Genomic DNA, 10,686 nt, shown 5'->3' with positions numbered 1-10,686 from the left:
ACGACGGCGTGGTGATGGTGGAGAGGCAGTACTCCGACAGGGCTTCGCCAAGCACACAACGGAGGAGGAGAGGTGTTGGGGAGGGGAGGGCTGCGCCTTGGAGGGTGGTCTGGCTGCCCTCCCCTCACCCCTCTATTTATAGGGGGAAGGGAGAAGGGGGCCGGCCCCTAGAACCCATTTAGGGGGGGTGCGGCGGCCAAGGGGAGAGGGGGAGAGGGTGGCTTGCCCCCCAAGCCAAGGGGGGCGCCCCCTCTAGGGTTCCCCCCTCAACCCTAGGCACAAGGGCCCAAGGGAGGGGGTGCGCCCAGCCCACCAGGGGCTGGATCCCTGCCCCACGCAGCCCATGTGGCCCCCCGGGAGGGGTGGCCCCTCCCGGTGGAACCCCGGAACCCTTCCGGTGGCCCCGGTACAATACCGGTATGACCCCGAAACTTCCCGGTGTCCGTTTGACAACTTCCCATATATAAATCTTTACCTCCGGACCCTTCCGGAGCTCCTCGTGACGTCCAGGATCCCATCCGGGACTCCGAACAACATTCGGTAGTCACATACTAGTCTTCCTAATAACCCTAGCGTCACCGAACCTTAAGTGTGTAGACCCTACGGGTTCGGGAGACATGCAGACATGACCGAGACGCTCTTAGGTCAATAACCAACAGCAGGATCTGGATACCCATGATGGCTCCCACATGCTCCTCGATGTTGTCATCAGATGAACCACGATGTCGAGGATTCGATCAAACCCTGTACACAATTCCCTTTGTCAATCGGTACGTTACTTGCCCGAGACTCGATCGTCGGTATCCCAATACCTTGTTCAGTCTCGTTACCGGCAAGTCACTTTAATCGTACCGTAATGCATGATCCCGTGTCCAACACCTTGGTCACATTGAGCTCATTATGATGATGCATTACCGAGTGGGCCCAGAGATACCTCTCCGTCATACGGAGTGAAAAATCCCAATCTCGATCCGTGTCAACCCAACAGATACTTTCGGAGATACCTGTAATGCACCTTTATAGTCACCCAGTTACGTTGTGACGTTTGATACACCCAAGGCACTCTTACGATATCCGGGAGTTACACGATCTCATGGTCGAAGGAAGAGATACTTGACATTGGCAAAGCTCTAGCAAAACGAACTACACGATCTTTTATGCTATGCTTAGGATTGGGTCTTGTCCATCACATCATTCTCCTAATGATGTGATCCCGTTATCAACGACATCCAATGTCCATAGTCAGGAAACCATGACTATTTGTTGATCACAACGAGCTAGTCAACTAGAGGCTCACCAGGGACATATTGTGGTCTAAGTATTCACACGTGTATTACGATTTCCGGATAATACAGTTATAGCATGAATAAAAGACATTTATCATGAACATTGAAATATAATAATACTTTTATTATTGCCTCTAGGGCATATTTCCAACAGGAACTCCGGTAACAGAAAAGATAAAGCATCTCGAACTGAGAATATGATGAGCCTCCGGAATAAAGAATTAATCACTTGGATGAACAAGAATAAGAATTATGTTATGCGTATCCTTCACCAATTAAATTGATGACACTCAACGGATTTGGCACACTACTTATTCTCGTAGAAAGGATTAAGATAGATATAGCGCAACTTGAGAATGCCTTCACCGGTAAAATTGGAGAATGGTAACTGAAAGCTGAGAATGAATAATCCTGAAATGATGGACTCCGGATAACAAACTGAGAAGACTCTTAAATCTCTCCGGAAGGGTGAAAATAATTCTCACGATCAAAACAATTACGAGAGGATGGCAACAAGCTAGAATCACGAATCTTGAAGAGAATGGAGCAAGATTAAAGAGAAACTCTTCTTCGGTCTTCAAATGACAACGAGAAACACCACCGTGAATTGTTGAGGCACTCCGGAATGAATAATGGAAAGGTTGAGCCAACGATGAAAAGAATTGACAGATCTTGAGAATACATTTGACTGATGATAAATCATTCTTACGTCAAACTTCGAAAGAATTTAGGCTAGCTCCGGGAGAATAAGAAGAGTCAGGTAAGATCCTGGGAAAAGACCTGTGGGTTAGGGCCCGCTCAAAATAAACACCGTAGAACGATTTGAAGAGAGATAATGCACCAGTTGAAATAAAAGACTTGAATGAGAGAACATCCTCGAAAGATCTTGAACGAATGCATAGTGGAAACACGAATCTTCGAGATATCTTGAGCATTCTGAAACAATTGAATAGCGAGAAATGAATGAATATGAGGAGCACCGTCAAGAGAAGGTATTTGAAATGAGAAAAGGGGATATAATCGACAAATCTTGACTTGAATCCACAGGAGAAGAAAAGAAAGAAGAATGACGAACTTGAAGCTCCGTTAGAAACTTCATGAGAATCACCGGATAAGAACAATGAAGGAAAGAATGGAGAGACTTCACATCAATAAGATGGATACTTGATCAATAATTCTGTATCCTTCAAGAAAACAAGGGTGGGAGGGTGGGAAAACACCGTTGAGAACGAAACGAACACCGTTGAGAAGAAATGATAATTGATCTTGCTGATGTTGAAATGATCGGATCCATTTGAAGAGAGACACACCGGTTGAAAAGGATTGGCAAGACAATCTTGATTATCCAGAATGATTAGTATTCAAATCGGAGTATGAGAACACCATTTGGGGAAGGTATGGAATCAACACTTGACATTGAAGCAACTTGAATACCACAACTCAAAACAAAACAAAGGATTGGCTTGTAGAATAAGCCGGAACAAACATATGATAGAGATTTCGTCCGAAGTTTTCGTGGTGGGGCCTACACGGGCTCGATCGTACAACACCATCATGTACAAGGCAGTGCACATGACATACGAAGCGTCCCCGAGTCGGCATAGCCAAGGACTCTTTAAGACACAACGAGACTACTGTAAAACCGACCGTGAATAGGCGGACCACTAGACGTCGAACCCCAACTTCATATCATACATCTGTCGGAAAGATATCCTAAGAGCTACTTGAATTCCCACCTATGAAACTCCCGAACTTTTCCGGTTATGCAATCAGGTGTTGGGGATACAGGGAAGCATAATATCTCACCCAAACTAGCAAATCCTACATCCAGTTGTATCCATCCTTCAACACATAACCAAGAAAAACTTCGGAAACCATCTACCTCAACCTTCGAAAAGCATCTGTTATACAAGTTATGGCGATACTCCCGAACTCCCGCCCCAGTACTAGGTGGCATCGAGGTTATCTCACCAACGAACTGCATAAAAGAGATTTTTGATGTCGGCGTACTAAACTCAGGTATTCCAGAACTGCAACGATAAAATTATGATGACAACACCTCAGAGCTCAACTCCCCAGGACACTTCCACAAAACCCCTGACAGGAGGCACCAAGACAATGTTCTCGTCATAAAACCATCGGAACGATTCCAAGATACACGCGTGATCCTAAAAAAATTTAGTGAAATTTGAGAAGAGAAGAGTCAAAACTCTACGTCATGATGCCTTACCAGAGCGATGAGGAGACTGGGAAGTAAAAAGAATTCCTAAACTCTCCAATATATATAATCCTAAATGACTCAAAACATTTTTCTAGACACAACTCGGCCGCTAAAAACGATCAAGCAATGGGGCTCCTAAGGTCGGGGAAGGCTCTGATACCAACTTGTAACACCCTCGATGCGACTATAGCTCCCACATGTCGAGGCACGACTTAGAGACATAATCGCATTGAAGGCATATGTCGCAAGTTAGGCAATCTTCACAACATCCCATGTAATATGAATAATAAAGGGGAGAACATAGTTGGCTTACACTCGCCACGTCAATCAAGAACATAAATAACACTACATCATCCAAACACTCACGGCCCGACTACGGCGCCAAAATAAAAGAGAACCCAACATGCGACACGGTCCCAATCACCCCCAACTGGGCACCACTACTAATCATCGGGAAAGGAAACGTAGTATCGTTGAGAGTCTTCATCGAACTCCCACTTGAGCTCATACGCGTCACCTGGAGTGGAATCATCAGGCCCTGCATCTGGTGTAATAGTAATCTGTGAGCCACAGGGACTCAGCAATCTCGCACCCTCGCGATCAAGACTATTTGAGCTTATATGTAAGGCAAGGTAAAATATGAGTGGAGCTGCAGCAAGCGACTAGCAAGTATGGTGGCTAACTTATTCGCAAAAGAGAGCGAGAAGAGGAGGCAAAGCACGAGCGAGAAACTAGAGAGGAACCTGCGCAAACATTACTCCACCATCGTGTCCACTTCCCGGATTCCGCCGAGAAGAGGCCATCACGGTAACACACTCGGTTGATACATTTTAGTTAAGTTAAGGTTCAAGTTATCTACAACCGGACATTAACAAATTCCCATCTGCCCATAACCGCGGGCACGGCTTTCGAAAGTTCAATCCCTGCAGGGGAGTCCCAACTTAGCCCATGACAAGCTCTCACGATCAACGAAGGAATAGACCACCACCTGAGACACACCGATCAGACTCGGTATCCCGGTACAATAAGACATTTCAACAGGTTAAAACAAGTCCAGCAACACCGCCCGAATGTGCCGACAAATCCCGATAGGAGCTGCACATATCTCTTTCTCAGGACACACTCAGATTGTCCAAACTTCTGGTAGGCCAGCCCAGAGTTGCCCCTGGTAGCCACCGGCGGCTGACGGTTTGGACCAACACTCAGAGGAGCACTGGCCCGGGGGGGTTAAAATAAGATGACCCTTGAGTCTGCAGAACCCAAGGGAAGGAAAAGGCTAGGTGGCAAATGGTAAAACCAAGGTTGGGCATTGCTGGAAAAGCTTTAATCGAGGCGAACTATCAAGGGGTTCCCATTATAACCCAACCGCGTAAGGAACGCAAAATCCGGGAACATAACACCGATATGACGGAAACTAGGGCGGCAAGAGTGGAACAAAACACTAGGCGAGAGGCCGAGCCTTCCACCCTTTACCAAGTATATAGATGCATTAAGATAACACGGAAATATAATGATATCCCAACAAGTAAATAAAAGATGTTCCAACAAGGAACGGCCTCCAATCTTCACCTGCAACTAGCAACGCTATAAGAGGGGCTGAGCAAAGCGGTAACATAGCCAATCAACGGTTTGCTAGGATAATGGTGGGTTAGAGGTTTGACATGGCAATTTGGGAGGCTTACAAGCAAGTGGTAGGCATCGTAGCAATGGCATAGCAAAAGAGCGAGCAAACTAGCATAGTAAAGATAGTAGTGATTTCGAGGGTATGATCATCTTGCCTGCACAGTTGTCAGAGTTGATTGGATCCTCAAAAGCAAACTCAACGGGCTCCTTGGTAGCGAACTCGTCTCCCGGCTCTACCCAAACAAGACAAACAAGCAACAAGGACATAATCAACCACGTGGAAACTCAAACAACACGATGCAAAGATGATATGCTATGCGGGATGCGATGCTGGATGCAAAATGCAAGATATGACAGGAAATGCATGAACCTGGCCTCAACTTAGAAATCCAAGTGTGCCACTGGAAAGATGGGATGAAATCGCTTGAAAACGATATAAAGAACGCCGGAATCGGAGTTACGGTTTGGAAATGGCAAGCGATTCAAAATTGACACCGGTCTGTGATTTACAGCAAGTAGGCATCTAAATGCAACAAAATGAACATGCTACAGCATACAAACATGACAACAAAATACATGGCAGGGATCCACATAAGATGCTTAACAAAAGTCTATCACTGAGCTACGGCCAATACATCCATTAGGAGGTTCAAACAAGCATGGCAAAAACGCAAATGGTAAAACAGATCTCAGACTTAGTGAAATTAACACTTGTTTGGAATTTCAGATCATATAGCCCTCTTCGGAGCAACAAAACAACATGCTACAGGACCTGAACATGAAAAAATAAAGACATTGCATGGAGCTACTCAACAAGCTTAACAAAAGTCCCTTAGTGACCTTGAGCCAAAAGGGATCACAAAATATACTAACAAGCACACGAACATAGCAAAAACATAATCAGTTTTCAGACTTAGTGAAAACTGGGACATGCTGAAACATAACTCACGAAGGCATGTTTACGAGCTCGATGCACTCACCACGGTGCAAGTCATGGCAAGAAAAGCATACATCCATAAAGAAGGCACAAAATACAAGTTATAAATGGCAAGAACAATGGCATAGCATGCACGGGTCAACTACAATAACATCGGCAAAATCGCAAACAAGTTGACGATCTGCCTAGATTCGCAACGAAGCAAAAGTACAGCTCGATTGACTCAATCTAGGGTGCTCCATAATTGCAAACAAAGACATGGATGGATAGAGCACTACAAGATTAACAAAACTCCTTTACTGATCATCCTTAAAAGAGGCACGGATCACTAGGAAACAACATGAATATATGGCATCATGAACTAAATAATCCCAGACTTAGTGAAAACTACTAAGTCCCTGAAAACAGATTTACCGGGTGCCTCACTTTGCAAGATTGCACAAGTCACCACACACATCACAAAAATGCATGGGTTGCACCTCTGGAAAGATAACAAAATCCTTAACAAAACATATGTAGGACTCACAGGCATATCATGCACACAATAATCATGGCAAAAATGACAAAAGTCTAAGAAGAACTAGCAGATCTGACAATTAACTCACAAAGCCTCCTTCTAACAGAATTTCGGGCATCAAGATGCACTCAAATGAAAATGATGCAATGGAATGAAATGATGTACTCATCGAGATGAATATTTTGATATACTATATGTCCAAAACGGAGCTACGAATGCGGAGATATAGCAGGTGCAAGAATGCAAAAAAATTAGGGTTCCAGGGGGAAAAGTCAACCGAGGGGATTTTTCAGATCCAGATCCAGCGCGGATGTCGAGGTTCGCCGGAGTCTCGCCGGGATCACTGTAGCAGCAGAGAGGGAGTTCGCTGGAGCGGCTCCGGCCGGTGGAGAACGGCGCGGGGCGGCACGGGGACCGAGGCGGTGGTGGTGGCAGGGCGCCGGGCGGCGGAGCCGGGTGCGCCGGCTCGGGGCGGCAATGGCGTGCGGCGGCGCCGGCCACCGGAGCCGAGGGAGGCGGCGGCGTGGGGCGCTGGGAGCTGGGAGGCGCGGGCGGCGGCGAACGGGCCCGCGGGGGCCCCGCATGGGCCGGGCGGGCCTCGGGCGGGGGCGGCGAAGCGGTCCCGCCCCGGGGACAGGTGGCAGCGGCTGGTTGGAGGCGGCGGGATCCGGACACGTCCGGCTCGCGCGAACGTTGTCCGGCGGCGGCGGAGAGGGATTTTTTTTAGGGTTTAGAGAGGGGATCCGCAAATTTTCGAGGGGGGTGTATATAGGCATAGAGGGAGCTAGGAGAGTCCAAATGAGGTGCAGTTTTCGGCCACGCGATCGTGATCGAACACTCTAGGACATGGAGCAGAGTTTGGTGGGTTTTGGGCCAAATTAGAGGGGTGTTGGGCTGCAACACACGCGAGGCCTTTTCGGTCCCTCCGTTAACCGTTGGAGTATCAAACGAAGTCCAAATGGTACGAAACTTGACAGGCGGTCTACCGGTAGTAAACCAAGGCCACTTGGTAAGTCTCGGTCCAATCCGGAAATGTTTAATCCCCACACACAAAAGAAAGCTAGAAATGACCACCGGAGGAGAACGAAGCGCCGGAGTGCAAAACGGACAACGGGGAAAATGCTAGGATGCATGAGACGAGCATGTATACGAATGAAATGCACATGATGACATGATATGCAATGCATTACACGCAAGCAATGACAAGGCAACAACAGCGAATAACTGGACGACACCTGGCACATCGGTCTCGGGGCGTTACAGTTGTAGGCGTACTCGACGATGGGTAAGCACTCCTCCCACTCCTTGATGTTTTTCTTGATCAACACGCGTAGGAGAGTAGATACCGTCCGGTTGGTGACCTCCATTTGGCCGTCGGTTTGGGGATGATAGGCCGTCGAGAATAGTAGCTTGATGCCGAGCTTGGCGCATAGTGTCTTCCAAAAGTAGCTTAGGAACTTGACGTTGCAGTCCGACACAACGGTCCTTGGCACTCCATGTAGCCTCAAGATTTCCCTACAAAAAAGATTTGCAACATGTGAAGCATCGTCTATCTTATTGCACGGCATGAAATGTGCCATTTTAGAGAATCGTTCGACAACAACAAATACGGAATCCTTGCCATTTTGAGTCCTAGGCAAACCAAGCACGAAATTCATACTAATATCTTCCCATGGTTGATATGGAATTGGAAGTGGCATATGTAGACCATGAGATTGAGATTGTGACTTAGCTTTGTGGCATGTAGAGCATCTATTGGCGAAGTGTGCCATGTCATGGAACATCTTTGGCCAAAAGTACTTGAAGGAGAGTGTGGCAAAGGTCTTGTCACGCCTGAAATTTCCCATAAGTCCTCCGCCGTGAGCCTCTTGCAAAAGTAACAAACGAAGTGAAGCTCGGGTATACAAAGCTTGTTAGTGCGCATAAGGTAGCCATTCTTGAGATAATAGTTCTCCCAACAAGTGTTAGCAATACATTTGGCATAAGGAATCACAAACGTAGGATCATGTGCATAAAGATCTTTAACATGCCCAAAGTCAATAACATTCAACTCAAGTTGAGTAACTAACATGCATTTTCGGGAAAGAACGCCTGCGACTACAGTTTTCTTTCCCCTTAATGTACTTGATCACATAAGAAAAAGATTCAATAAATTCACTCCATTTAGCATGTCGTTTATTCAACTTGGTTTGACCTTTAAGGTACTTTAGTATCTCATGATCGGTATGTTATGTATAACAAATTCATGTGGGCAAAGATCATGCTCCCAAACATGCAATACTCGCACTAACGCATACAATTCTTTGTCATAGATGGGATAGTTAAGTTGGCACCGGAAAGTTTTTCACTAAAGTATTCAATGGGTCGCTTTTCTTGCATCAGAACTTCACCAATTCTATCACCACTAGCATCACAATGAACCTCAAAAGTTTTGTTGAAATTAGGCAATGCAAGAATTGGGGCATGTGTAAGCAAAGATTTGAGCTCATCAAATGCGATAGATTGAGAAGGTCCCCAAACAAAAGGTGCATTCTTCTTACTCAAGGCATGCAACGGTGCGGCAAATAGTGCTAAAGTCTTTCACAAAGTGACGATAAAAACCCGCTAGACCAAGGAAACTACGCACGTGTTGCAAATTAGTGGGTTGTGGCCGAGTTTTAATTGCTTCAATTTTAGATTCATCAACATGAATACCCTTTGAAGACACAACGAAGCCCAAGAAAACAATCTTGTTAACACCAAAAGTGCATTTTTTCCATATTGGCATAAAGACGCTCTTTTCTAAGAGTTTGCAAAACGACCCTAAGATGATTTACATGATCTTTGAGGGATTTGCTAAACACAAGAATATCATCAAAGTAGACCACAACAAACACACCAATGTAAGGATGAAGCACATAATGCATAACACGCATGAAAGTATCGGGTGCTTCCGATAAACCCATAGGCATAACTAGCCACTCGTGCAAACCAAATTTTGTTTTGAAAGCGGTTTTCCATTCATCACCTTCTTGTATGCGAATTTGATGTAACCACTTTTAAGATCACTTTTTGAGAAAATGGTGGTGCCACTAAGCTCATCTAGCATATCATCAAGGCGTGGAATGGGATGTCTATAGCGAACGGTGATAGCATTTATGGGTCTACAATCGGAACACATGCGGAAACTGCCGTCTCTTTTTGGCACAAGAATGACCGGCACGGCACAAGGACTCAAACTTTCACGCGCATGTCCATGGTCTATGAGATGTTGGACTTGCCTTTGTATTTCTTTGATTTCGTCCGGGTTGACGCGGTATGGAGCCTTGTTAGGAAGAGGTGCGCCGGGATGAGGTCGATTCGATGTTCGATGCCACATAGAGGAGGAAGACAGGGAGGTAGCTCATCGGGGAAGACATCCGCGAATTCCTGTAACAAATTAGACAACACTAGAGAAAGAGGGTTAGAAGTGTTAATCTTTGCCACCTCATCTTTGCACACTAGGACATAGTGTATGACACTCGATGGGTTCTCACACACTTCTCTCATCTCACTTCTTCTCTCGTGTTGTGGGGTCACTTATTTTGGGCTTGTGGCGCTCACTCTCTTTGTGGTGGTTCACTCTATCACTAGTCTCTCCATGATGGGTGGATGCTTTCTTGTCCGCGATCACTTGGCTTGGTGACATAGGTCGTAGCACGTCCTATGTTCCCTTCAAGTTATAGTGGTTTGTTCTTCCGTTGTGGATGACGCCGCAGTCGAATTGCCATGGTATTCCCAAGAGAAGATGGCACACGGACATAGGAACCACATCACACTCCAAGGTGTCCTCGTAAGCGCTGATCTTGAACGAAACTTGCATGGTGTGCTCCACTTGAATGGTGCCGGAGTCGCTAAGCCATTGGACCTTGTAGGGGCAAGGGCGCTTCTTCTTGACCAATTGTAGCTTGGAACATAGCTCATCACTTGCCAAGTTGTGGCAACTTCCTCTATCGATGATGACTTTCACGGAACGTCTGTTGATGACGGCCTTAGTGTGGAAAATGTGGCACCGTTGATCTTCATCTTGTTGATGTTGAAGTGTGAAGACCTTGGAGACCACGAGAGCGGGACTTCAATCATT

This window comes from Triticum dicoccoides, chromosome 6A, assembly GCF_002162155.2.
Source record: "Triticum dicoccoides isolate Atlit2015 ecotype Zavitan chromosome 6A, WEW_v2.0, whole genome shotgun sequence".
Classification (NCBI taxonomy): domain Eukaryota; kingdom Viridiplantae; phylum Streptophyta; class Magnoliopsida; order Poales; family Poaceae; genus Triticum; species Triticum dicoccoides.
The sequence above is the reverse complement of the archived record's forward strand: the minus strand, read 5'-3'. Positions refer to the sequence as shown.